We start from the raw sequence: 12,986 nt of genomic DNA on the forward strand, positions 1-12,986 counted from the left end.
TTGTTTTTAAATACCATGCACAGTGTGTGAACTGCAAACAGTTAAACATTGCTTCACAGAGAGTTTGAACACCCACATTCACTCGCAACTAAAAATAGCAAAATACCAACAAACCGCATTCACGTCAGTACTGGTCAGCAGTGAATTGTGGACTGGGTTCCCTGAAGAAAAGACCATGATCTGTGCCATGCAGTGTCATTGTTTCCACTAAATCATTCAGGATCGCCACATACCGTCCCTGTCTCCACAGCAAACCCTTCAGCCAAATCCTTCAACATGTGCAAACATGACAACACTATAAAAGACAGGATCAGGCGAGTGTGTGCATTTAAACTGCAACTTTACTAGCCAGATTTTAGTCATGTTTTAGTTTAGTTAGATATATCATGGTGCTGCAAACAGGGCAAATCATCTTCAATCACCCCTCAAAAAGGAGTAGAGATACAATTCAGGACTGCAGCACCACTCAAAAAACTACTGAACATAATCACACCTCATCAACAATAACCAAAGGCTGGGTTGTCCAGTGATGTTTAAAGCCAAGCTCTGCTCTTGAGATAAAAAAGAGAAGAAATTTTTTTTAAAAAGAGAAGAGAGAAAAAGATTTCAGAAAAAGTCTCATAGAATTTAAGAGCGAGAGTTATGGACAAAATGAGATGATAGAATGTTCCATTACGGTTTAATGACGTTGTTCCCCAGTAAAGGATAGTTTGTGACAAGAGGAGCTTTGCAAGAAGCTGATAAGTGGTAGCTGAATGACTGAAAGCTCGTCCCTGTCTGAGGCAGACTGACACACACTCAACCCGCAAACAAAGAGCCCTCTCTCCACTCAGCCCACAAATGTCAGGCCCGATGTCACCACTATCTCAACGGCACATTACAACAGGCACCCGAGGCAGAGACACGGGAGGCATTCGGTTCCTGAATGGGCCTAAATGAGTGATTTTAACACACGTCACGTTTTCGCTTTTGTGCAAGCCTGCTAGAGTGTCCTGGATGAAATTACACGCAGCCATAGACTATGTACACTTGACAGTGATGAATTGTGTGTGAGTGTGTGTGTGCATGTCTGTGTCTGTATCTGTGTGTCTGCCTGTGTGCGTGCACGTGTGTGTGTGTGTGTGTGTGTGTGTGTGTGTGTGTGTGTTTATGTAACATTTCTATGTTCTGCACCTCAATCATTTACCAGTAGTTACTCCCGCATCTCATTTCACTGAGCACAGTATGTCCGCTTTCTACTACACCGAGAGAAGTCTGGGATGAACCTCGCCTGTCTACTGTAAAAAGCTCATAGAATTCTCTTGAAAAAGTTCACCAAAGAATTAAAAAAAAAAAAAAAGCTGTGTTACATGACTTATTTGTTTAGCATATAACCTCTATTTATGTTTTTATTCATTTATTTTGTGTGAAATGTTTTGAATATGTACTGCCACATATTCACGAAAGCACTACGAGTGACTTGCAATTCAGTAACGCCTCACTTGGGGTTAAAACCTGAAAGCTTCAGTTAAAATTTTTTAAAAGGAACAAAGATTTCAGACTAAAATAACCTTGAATACTAACAAACCAGATAATGTAAAGGTGGATTTTTCTTAGACTGAAATAGACAGGCATTATCTAATACTGATTTAAACCAGTGAGACAACTTTCCAGTTAATTGGAAAAAAGGCATGATGTGGATAAACCTAGACATAGCCATCTGGGATTATACAGTCTCCTTGCTTGACACTTTCTGCATAACAAAACCTGAAAAAAATTCTACTTACATAGGATTGGCCTGCACCTGGTCATGTGATCCTGACAGCCCACCAATAGCCAGAGTGAGAAAAGTTGCTGGGGCAGGAAGCAGCATTCAAGGCTGCCAGGCAGACTTGAGCCTCTATCTTTGAGGTCAAAGCAGGTTTCCATCCTGTGTTTATTATCGTTCAAAGAGAAGTGAATTAGTGCACAGAAATTACGGTTGTGTAATGTATTTCCCCCCTCTGGCTCATATTAATTACTCACAAACTCCAGCTTGCTTTCAGCTTTTTCCCTAACAATGTATGCGTATTTGTGCCTGTGTGTTTCTGAGAGACTGACAGAGAGAAAGAAGGCGAGTATAAGTATAAGAATAAGTATATTTAATTAATATTCTAATTACTACTTTAAATCTAACTACTACTTGAAATATCTTGAAGGTAGCTTGTGTTGTGGCAGACAATATTTGTGTTTTCAGTGTTATTATGAGTAATGTGAATTTCACTTTTACGGACTTCATTAGACAGCTATGGCGCTGTTCCAGCAGTGTACGTTATGATAGGCAAAGAGAAGACAGCTCTTGACAGCACATTTGAAATATGAAAAGCAGAAAATCTAAAACAAAATCCCTAGAAGCTGCATAAAACTGTGCTTTAAAAAAACAATATCAAAACAGAAAAACAACGTGAGAGGTAATCAGGCCTGTACATGAGAGACCCTTGGCCAGACACATTGAGATATTACCGTAAAGCCCCCGCCACCATCTGGTCTCTATGAGAAGAATACTTTGCCTTTAGAGGATTTAAAAGTCATCTGTTGTCTGATGAAAGGTTCTCTTTATTTGATTCATATTTTCTGTTTTTTTTTTTGGTTTTTTTTTAAATCTGTGGATACACGTGTTCGCTGTTTATGCATGCATGTATGTGTATTTATGCATGCATGTATGTGCATTTATGCATGTGTGTTTGTCTTCACATGCAGTAACTTGAGACATCGCCACAGTACTAATGTCATTCAGCCTTCAGGGCATAAATCAGCCTGATGTTGAAAAACTAGTTAACTAGAGGAAAGAGAAAAAGGTTGTGTTTGGTCTGGTGTGAGGAGGTGTTGGGGGTAGAGGGGCGGTGGAGGATGCAGGGGGCAGCAGAATGGGGGCTATTTCTCCTGCAGTCTGTCTGAGTCCATTAAGTTGTGTGTTCTGAAAGCTTTCTGACTGCATAGCAGGCCTCTGTCAGCCCACAGGCAGAGCACTGCTTATGGTAGCTATGCTAACGCTCCCACAACCCCAGGCGTTTACACAGTACCTGTGTCTGCTGGAAGTGACCACTGAACCTTGGGTGCCAGTTGCGTTATGCTGTATAGCTGAACGTCTCATTCAGAGCGGGCATCTATGCCTTCTTCTTCTTCTTCTTCTTCTTCTTCCTCCTCCTCCTCCTACCTTCTTTGTATTTTAGTTTGGAGCACCCTGTCACTCTTTATTTAATCCTTGTGGGCTTCGGATCAAAGAAGGCAGCTTCCTCCTAGCCGCCACAGGCTATCGCGCATAATGGGGACAGAGGCAAACCAGGCAGAGGTGAAAGGTCAAGGCTGGAGTCTAAAATCCTAAGACAGGTGAGATAGAAAGGTCAAAAAGGTCAGGGCGCTGTCAGGGTTGATTGCTGGTCACAGCACTGTTTGAGTGACATGCATTTCCATTCATTTCATTCATTTCCAAAACAAATAGTAGATAGCACACAGCATCACAGAAGCAACAAGGGAGCTTCACAGAGTCTGATTGCAGCCTTGTGTTTGAAAATAAACTGATGGTAATGTTTCCTTATTTCCTTAAAAGAAGTGATATAAAAAAGCCCAAAAAATTTTAATTATAGAAATAAACCTGTTATCCTGGAGAGTGGCCTTGTGGTTACAGTGGGTGTGTTTACAAGCTCAGTAATACTCCAATACAATCTTACCACAATTCTGGCAATACTCCGATTATTGAAATGGTCATGTAAATACCTTATTCTGATTATTTTTTATCAGCATATGGTCATAATGGGCATATTAAAAAACCCAATAAGACACCTGGATTTTTGGCCAATTTGAGCATGCACCAGAAAATGGTGCATGCTCAAATTGGCCAAAAATCCAGGTGTATCTTGCTCTGATTTCTTTCAGCATTTGGAAACTGTGCATGTCTGGTAGAAGTGGAAGGTCCCGAATGAAAACAAGCATGACTGTCGTGTACACCGTTTCCTTGAGAATATGTTGAGTATGGAAAGAATCATGTAAACGCGTCGACTGGAGTAATCACATTATTTGATTGCTCCCAATAATTGGGGTATTGCTATGAATGTAAACATAGCCATTGTTTAGTCTGACCGCATTGTTTGTTTGGGGGGGGTGGGTTTCCAAGTGCCAAAGGTCTTTCTATTTAACATTCAATATCAAGAGAAAGATATTGAATTTGATTTGTTTTCCTAAATTAGGAATTAATATCTGAATTCTCTTTTTTAACAACAGATTAAACACCTGAAATTACGTGTTATAATATGAGACTTAGAATTCTGAAGCTTGATATTTCAAATTTATAATATGACAGCTCACAGCTGGTAAAAGCTTTGAGTTACCCGATGATTTTTGTTGACCATTACACAAAGAATCAGTGTTTACCCGTACTATATCAACTACTGTATTGCCTTCAAGAAGGTGGTACTAGCTTGGAGCTTTACTTTTCTTGAAAATCACATGCATGTATAGTTCAACAAGGAGTGCATTAGCTAGTTTCCATGGTAATACTTTCAACACAATAGAGTAAATGGTAAGAGTGAGCTATAATGTGTCTGCATGACACCTGTTAAAACCTGCATGCATGATGGTGGCTATGAATGCCCTTCCACTCTCACCCCAGTCTACAGCACAGAAATTGACAAAAGCCAGAGTAAGGGGTTGAGACTTACGCCTCAAATGAATTCCACCCCAGAAGTAAACTGTACAATTACACATCACTTAGAGATGAAGAAGTATGTCCAGACCTAATACCATGTAGGATGGGTATTGTTTAGATCTTGCCGATACCAATGCTGAAACAATACCTTTCAAACAGTGCTGGTACCTAAACGGTGTCTGAACCGATACCTTCTTTAAATTAAAGAGCAAATGAAGATACTAAACAACACCCTTTTTATTCCAAAGGTAAAGAATTTGAACAATTTAATTGTTTCAATTCATTGTTTATTTTAATTTATGTCTAAATTATGCTTTATGTTTACATTTTATACCATTTTGCTTTAGGCATTTTGACGGAGTTTAAAGTTTGCTAGCTTGCTAAAGGTATCTGTTGTCACTGACTGAGTTAACAGAGCGAGTTAGTTAGTGGCATGAGGCACCAAAATCTGCATTGTGATTCAGTCCAGTAGGTACCAGTCATTTGGGAATCGGTGACATTGTGGTACGGGGTTTCAGTGCCCAACCCTAATGCTATGTCTGTAGATTTATTTAATATGTCTGTATGTCAAATGCTCATTGAAGTCAGAATATTCACCCAGACTATTGTTTTTTAATTCCTAATTTTTCACTCTAAATTTGCATTACCCAGTTGCAACTATAGGTCTTATTGCTGCGCTCCTGTGCACACCCAGCTGAGCTGTGAGAATTACTGTGCTACTGTATGTGTACAGACGAAAGGTCTGTGTAATTGAAGCAGCTGGTACAGGCAGGTTGCAGGTGCTCAATCAAATAGCATAGTGGTTATTGAGTGATGAGGTAGGGATTACCCTTACTGATGGAAGCTTTCCCTCCTAGGGCAATGCTAAAGTTAATTCATAAGCAAATGCAAGCTTATAAATCACCTTATGAAGCTATTGGCCACTACTGACCACATTTCACTTGGACTGTAAGGTGCATTACATAAGTCTACTGGTTGACATTCACTAGCACTATACGCTATGATTTCACCTGACATTGATTATCCTTCATCCCAGACCAAATCAGTCATCACCTTGGCCAAACGTGTGAATGAGTCCTAGATCAGTGTCTGTGAAATTCTCTAATACAGTACATTAGGCTCAAAAATTATAGTTTCTACCTGTATCTCAAGTGTTTTTCATCTGATTTATTGCTGATTCTAACCACTGCTTGGAGAGAAGACTTCAATTAACTTCCCATTATCCAGGGGTAATTTGCAAGGCTCTGTCCTACAAATTCCCAGATTAACGGTATTAGATCAAAAAAGGAGAGGGATAAATCCCCTACAGGTCCTCCCCTTTCCTCTGGAGGATTGTGATGAATGAGTGTGGATAGGGAGAGAGCTGTCACTTCTCTTTCCACATCTGAACGGGCCCAAACAGAACACGCATGCACGTAGACACAACATTCAGAACGACGATTAGCGCCTGATGTTTGCGCTGCAGAACATTTGGATAATTGGATCTAATTTAATGTGTAAGGTCATCCCGTGAAGCAAAGCCCCACAGCTCGCCCAATCAAGCCTCGTAAACAAGACATTATATGGGCCCTAATGAAAGCATAGACATAATGAAATGACCTCTTCTTTACCCTCAAAGCAGAGCCTTCTTGCTAGATAGCATACATTGACCATGACAATCTAGGGCTCTTCATTTCTGGTTAATGAGGGAGAGGATTCTCCAGTGACCTGGAGGAAAAATATTTTTTGCCAGGAGACTGACGATCTCAGATTTGTCAAAGGAGAAAGCGTTGCTCACTTAAGGCTTTTCCCCCGGAACATCATTCCAGTCCCACTGTCAGCGAAAGATGATGAATGAGGCTCGAGTCGCATAGGTACAAGGTGCCGGGGTGCATACGAGGAAAACTGGAGGATACCAGTGAAGTTCATTGGTATTACCCCGGCAACCGCACAGTCTCCCGCACCCTTGGAAAATATGAACCCAACCAGAAGCCAGCAGAGTGATAAATTGGGTGCCATACATCAATGATCATTTTATGCTTACATCCCCCCATCTGCTCAGAAAACCTGCTGTGACCAGCTCCCCTTACTGCATACAGAGGACACAGAAACCCAGACAAGAGGCTCCCAGAAGGCATTGCACTGGGAAGGGTGCCAGCTTGAAGGTAAATGTGACCTACAGCACCAGGCATGGTGAAAAGGCAAAGGCATATACATTTTTGAATGGGTTTATAACTCCTCAGATTAAAATATTTTGGGGGGGATTCTGCTAAATAGGATACGAAAAGGCTACATACTACTGAAACACCTGGACCGAGAGTTCATAGGGAATGAAAGCGGGGGGGGGGGGGGTGTTCTCTCTGAGACTCAGTATCACAGCTTTTGTGAACAAGAGATAGGAACACAACCGGAAATGTGTGCAGTCTTGTGTGGATGCCTTCTTATCAAAAGCATTCAACAAAGCTGATTGTGAAAACACAGGGAAAAACCAAACAAAAACAGAGGACCAGTCTGGTTTGCAGCCGAGCAGCCACCCCACAGTGGGATGCAACAATGAGTGAAGGATGACCTGACCGGGTGGAACATGAGAAGGAATACTAATGGATCCCTGTCCAAATCTGCCGCCTCAGCCTACAGGCTACACAAAGGCACATTAGAGGTCCTGCAGGTGGTCGAGTCCAAGGTTCAGGGGGCCCACACCATTCTGTGTCCAGGTGCTGGTGTCAGAGGTCAAATGTCACAGTTGCTCACAGGAAACAAAAAGAACAAGCTATATTTTCCTTCAGCGTTGTGTTCTCTACCTATGAAATGTGGTCATTTTTGTGCTTTTACGTCAAAGATAAAAAATTGAGTAAGATGGATTACTGAAAGTGTATATTTATTTAGCAGAAACAAAAAGATTCCCACATGGTTTTTCAAGCCCATCTCCTGCTGGGTTTAAAGTGCTTAAACACTGTCAATCCAGTCTTGTAGGTAACACACAGCAAACAAAGCATTGCACTTATGACCAAAAGAAACGATGAGTATTTCAGCAAACAGCAAACTGTCTACAACTGTTTCATTTTAAGATGGTGCCCTTTTCCATCCACCAGGGTTAGACGCTGTCCAATGGGTTACGTATATTCTGATGCCATGATCTCAATAGCAGAAAAACCAAACATTCTAGCGACTTGAATCAATCAAAAGAGCAATTGCATTCCAGTTCCAGTCCAGTTCCTGACAGGCAAGGAATTCTCAGACAAAGGCGCCATCACACCACACAGACGTCCGCAAAACAAACCGAATTCTCAGGAGGCGATGAATATTTTATGATTAGGTCTGAAGCAGCACCTTGAATTAATGGAAGTTATTTCCTCCTGATCCTCTACAAGTCCAACCAAATGCATACACACTGTTTTCATCATCCTTGTCCTATCCCTGCATGTGCAGTGCGACCTTCAAATAAAACATACAAAAAGTAGCTCAGGTGAGACATCACACAGACACATCTCAGGAGCTGCAACAGGTGCCTCCCGAGTTTTCAGAAGTGCTAAAACAACGCAGGAATTGACAAAAAATAAGACATGTTTCTTACTGCTGGCTCACAGAAGACCCAATCTGCTTCCCGGCGTGCTTCTTTTTGCAAAAGGAAAGCACGCTTCTGTGGAAATACAGTTTCTACAACATACCTGGGCAAAATTGCTTCACAAGGTTTTTCCATTCACACTGACCACAGTTCTCAAAGAACTCTCTATTGAGCAGAATAATTAAAAAAAGCAATATCAATAGAAAAATATCAAAAGAAGTAAGGTCCAAAGCCTTTATGCTGTTTGCTGGTGTTCTACTCCCTCCCTTCACTGTGGAGTTTTTTTCAAATACTGACATGTTGTTGCTATCAAACAATTACATATCTTTTCAGCAGGATTGGGGATATTGTGAAATGAGATCAATACAGAAGCAAGTGGATAGAAGAAGCATCTGTGTCCCTCAAGAGAGAAAGCCTTGTAATAGTCAACAGCTGCATTTCTACTGTTTTCTGTCAAGCCCTGAAACAGGCCTGCATTGTAGCAACACTGCCCATATCCCATTCAGAGTCAGTATGATGCAAAAACAGGATATAAAACAGAATAGTTTGATAATATACTACATAATATTCAGTGCTATTTTTAAAACATTAATTGCAGCGCCAGTCCAAAAGTAGACATCATTCACTCTTATAAATAAACACGAAGACATGCACTGCAAATCAACTAATGCGTTATATACCATTACCAGACTTTGAGTGCGCATAAATCAATAATTATAAGATCTAAGCAGCAATATACAGCAATTATGTCTTCATTGAAACTATTACCAATTCTTTGAAATATTTCTGTGACACGATTCCATATTCCATATTCCACATATAAATGGAAGGACAAGCAAAATACCCATTTTTGGAATTAAGAAAGAATCAACATTCATCTTCCATGATCCCAGCCGGCCTCAAGTCATCATGTTCCAAGATATAGAGACACCCCCTTCCCCCGACTCCACTTCAAAGCCATGAATGCAATGCAACATGAAATGGCTTTGAATGACTCTAAATTTATCAGAGCTATCATAAGGTCTGGCGTTATTACATATCTATTTAGGGAGAAAGCCACACTTCACCCTATTATTATTATTACTTTAGGTTTATAATTGTCAAAACTTCAATTTTGAGATTCCTCAATTACATGGCGTCTTATTGTGAAGGGAGACACAATGCAAGTGGCTTTGCCTTGTATCAGATGCTGCCTTGGCTAGACCCCTGCAGTGTACATATCCGAATCTAAATTCACATCAGATTCCATGCATATTAGCATGTAGCAATGTACACTGCTCTGAAAAGAAGTATTTGCCCTCTTCCTGATTTCCTCTAATATTGAATATTTGTCACACTGAATAGACAAAATGTACTATTAGACAAAAGGAAACCTGAGTAAACACTCTGTTTCTGAAAATTTCTGAAATTATTTCATTTATTTAATTTTAAAAAGTTATCAAAGACCCATATCACCCTTGTGTTTTCTGTTTACTCAGTAGTTTCCCTAACATTGCATTTGTCTAAAGATCAGTGTGATAAATATGCAATAATAGTGGAAATCAGGAAGGGAGCAAATATTTTTTCACATCACTGTATTTTACGTTTTAAAAACTATGTGCAAAACAATTGTTTTTATTTACAAACACAAATGAACCGCATCAAGAAACTACAGGTCACTGTAACAAGTGTTCCAAACGTAAACGAAAGTGTATTTTACATAAGTGCTATCTTGAAACCCATCTCATCCTCTCCTGTGACCCAACAGAGGGTCTTGACACAATTTTGGGACCACTTGTCAATTATTTCTCCCTCTTTCTAGAATTGTATGATTTGGTAAACCAATGAAATCACGTGACATATTCTGCTGTGATGGTCCAAGTCTCAGAAACGTGTCCAATGCAACTTAATTCATTGTCTGGACATGCATTCTCCCTAAATGTAAGTGGTTTGACATTTGCAATGACAAGTTAATTGGTTCTACATGCGGGGAGCCAAACTGAAGGAAAATAAATGTGTTTTCTCAACAATACAAAGGGAGGAAATTTCAGGCAGCCTTTTGGCAAGGACATCTTTATCAAAGCCTAAAATCAGCAACTGGTGTCTGACTGGAAAAGCCTATAAAAAGACAAGGAAGCAGAGAAATGGGATTCACATTATGAAACACGTAGAGCCACATCAGGCCACACAACAGTGACAGATTAGGACATGCAGACTTTTATTTTTTTTAAATACTTATTTTCTCAGATTCAATTCAAATTGGATGTCATAAATTGATTTAAGATTTGCTTTTATAAAAAGCCTATAATTAAATTATTTATACATCAGTCTTTGGCTAGTTATTTGTTACGACATACTTGTCTGTCAACGGATTTTCACCACAAGCATGTTTAAGTATGGTGTATACTCACTAAAAAAATAATTATTCTGTATTTGTGCAAGCTATACGGCACAGGAGGCATTAGCTTTACAGTGTTGGCGTGCTCAGTGATGTCATATTAAGCCTCCGATATCTCTCCTGTTGCACTGGACCACCAAGGTAAACTCATCATCACTCATTCAGTTTTATAAGGCCTTAAACGACCTGAACACTGCTTGCTGTGTGCTGTGAAAATCAATATGCAATCAGCTCAGTGTTTACTGTGTGTGCGTCCTCACATAAACAACACATTCTCAGCAAAGAGCTGGTCAAATTACTTGTGGGAATGGGGTGACTGGAGGGTAATAATGTGATGGAATTTGTGTATCTATAAGAAGGTACAAAAATAGAGGGATACCAGCCAAAACAATTCTGTGAACTGCTTCCTGTGTTTGTCAGATAAGTGGGGGTGAGATGGTCAGGGAAGGTATTGGAAAACCATTTAAACAAACCAAAAACTCAGCTCTGTTTGTGTATTTCAGAAATCCCGCGGACAAGCTCCAAGCACTGTTTGCATTTCAAGGAGGGAGTGCATTTTACTTATTGCATTATTTTAGTTCATTTCTGCCTGCTGCCTGAAGACAGGGCTGAGCACTGCTAACCAAGCCAGACCACAGTGTAGACTCTGCACTGTAAACCATAAGACTGCATGAAGGCAGGGAACATTAGTTACAGTATTGACCAGAATTGGGGCACAGAGGCAGTTTCCACAGCCTGAAAACATTAACATACACAAGGACTGGGAGGGGTGGAGAAGAGAGGGAGGTGTCTAATTATGTGTTTTTCATATGCATAAGAAAATGATAGAAATGGGAGATCGGGGCCCTTCCTGGCTTTATGAACCAAGCTCAGCCCCTGAGGCACCCTCATCCTGAGGTGTGAATGTGTGGACGCAGTGCACGTACGATTATGCAGTTCTCCAACCACCAGCCCCCCCCCCCCCCCATTCGGGCTCTGCCATGCAGCCAAGGGGCCAGATGAAAATAGTTTTAAGAGAATGACAGCCTTAAGGTAATATTAGAAAAGGCACACCCATGGACTTCAGTGGCTTTGAGTTTCTTTTTCTTTATTTAATATAATTGTTCCAAGGTCAAAAAGAAAGTACAATTCATTTAAAATTTTTCTTCCTTTTTGATTCCCATTGCCTTCTGCATTTGGCCTGCATTGACCCTCTTCTCTGTAAAGGGCAAGAGCTTAATAAGCATGAAAGGATTTGGGACCAGACCTGATAACCTGTCAATGAGCACAAGGGTCTTCCAGTGTTTGAGAAGACCAGAGACAATGTGAAAGCTGAGAGACTTCTGCTTAACCTTCAAAAGAAGTTAGAAAATAAAGGAAAAAAATCTCACAATCTGTTTTAGGGTCTGAAAAAAGAACGCAAACAGCAGGGGTGAGAGTATTCGCTCCCTGTCTCACCAGAGTGTAAGAGTTGCAGCGCAGTGGAAAATTTGAACTGAAATGCCAATGCAAGGCTTATATGACAACACCAGGCTGGAACAACAGGCAAAGGAGAAGATTCCTGTCACCAGGTGGGTGCCCCTAGGGTTTGGGCATGGGGGGGTCGGGGGGGGGGGGGGTGGGATGCAATGTAAACATAATGAATCCCAAATCCCAACCCAGATAACCCTTCCATATTACCAGATGGATTCACATCCATGAAAGTGAATCTCAAGATCCTTGTTTGTTAGAACTAAGGCCCCAGATGCCTCATATTTGTAATAGAAGTCACTGACAAACCAGGAGTAATAACTTGTGCTAAACCCAGTAAATTAGAGGCAAGGAGAGGAGAAGAGCAGGGTGGAGAGGAAAAAGCAAGACGACACCAATTTTGACTCTGGGACTCTTAGGACCCTCCATCCCCTCACTGTGCTTCACATCTTCACACTTGCTGATACATTATGTCCTGTTGTTCTCCATCCATGGGGAATTCTTTGTTTTCATTGTTCCTTTGTAAAGCATTATCCCAAGATATCTTTTGTCAGGCACCGTGTTAAAATTTCATTGACTGATTGACGGATTCTGGTCCTGTGGCACAGATGCTGGCGATAAGACTCAGATGGCCATCAGTCGTCCCTTCCGGTGAAAATATCTCCAGGTCACTGTGTGCCTGTGCATGCGAGTGACAGGCCTGCCAGTTCTGCAGCCGTTAACCCTTACTGCACCGCAGGACCAGGAGTCAGGTTTAGGATCCATCACTTCTACAGGCAAGAAAAACCAGGCCAGAAGACAGGTTTGGTTATTTCTGCAAGTAACATATTTATGAGAGGACTGTCTTGTGGTTATGGGGACCAGAATCATGATTCAACAGTCACAGGCCTGTGTGGGTAATATACTGTAAGTGTGGTGAATTTCTGTGGTTACTTTAGCCAGGGTGCAAACTT

The 12,986-nt window shown here is 40.9% G+C and overlaps 1 protein-coding gene across 1 annotated transcript in view; it reads right to left on the reverse strand.

Moving 5' to 3' along the window:
* Window positions 1–12,986, reverse strand: part of LOC118233104 — a 106,650-nt gene that overhangs the window by 52,467 nt on the left and 41,197 nt on the right. The window contains exons 8-9 of the mRNA XM_035428460.1: window positions 3,042–3,339; window positions 1,767–1,909 (exon numbers count right to left, since the gene is read on the reverse strand). The gene's annotated coding sequence lies outside the window, so the exon portion shown is untranslated. The remainder of the gene's footprint in view (window positions 1–1,766; window positions 1,910–3,041; window positions 3,340–12,986) is intronic.

This window comes from Anguilla anguilla, chromosome 8 (assembly GCF_013347855.1).
Source record: "Anguilla anguilla isolate fAngAng1 chromosome 8, fAngAng1.pri, whole genome shotgun sequence".
Taxonomy (NCBI): Eukaryota; Metazoa; Chordata; class Actinopteri; order Anguilliformes; family Anguillidae; genus Anguilla; species Anguilla anguilla.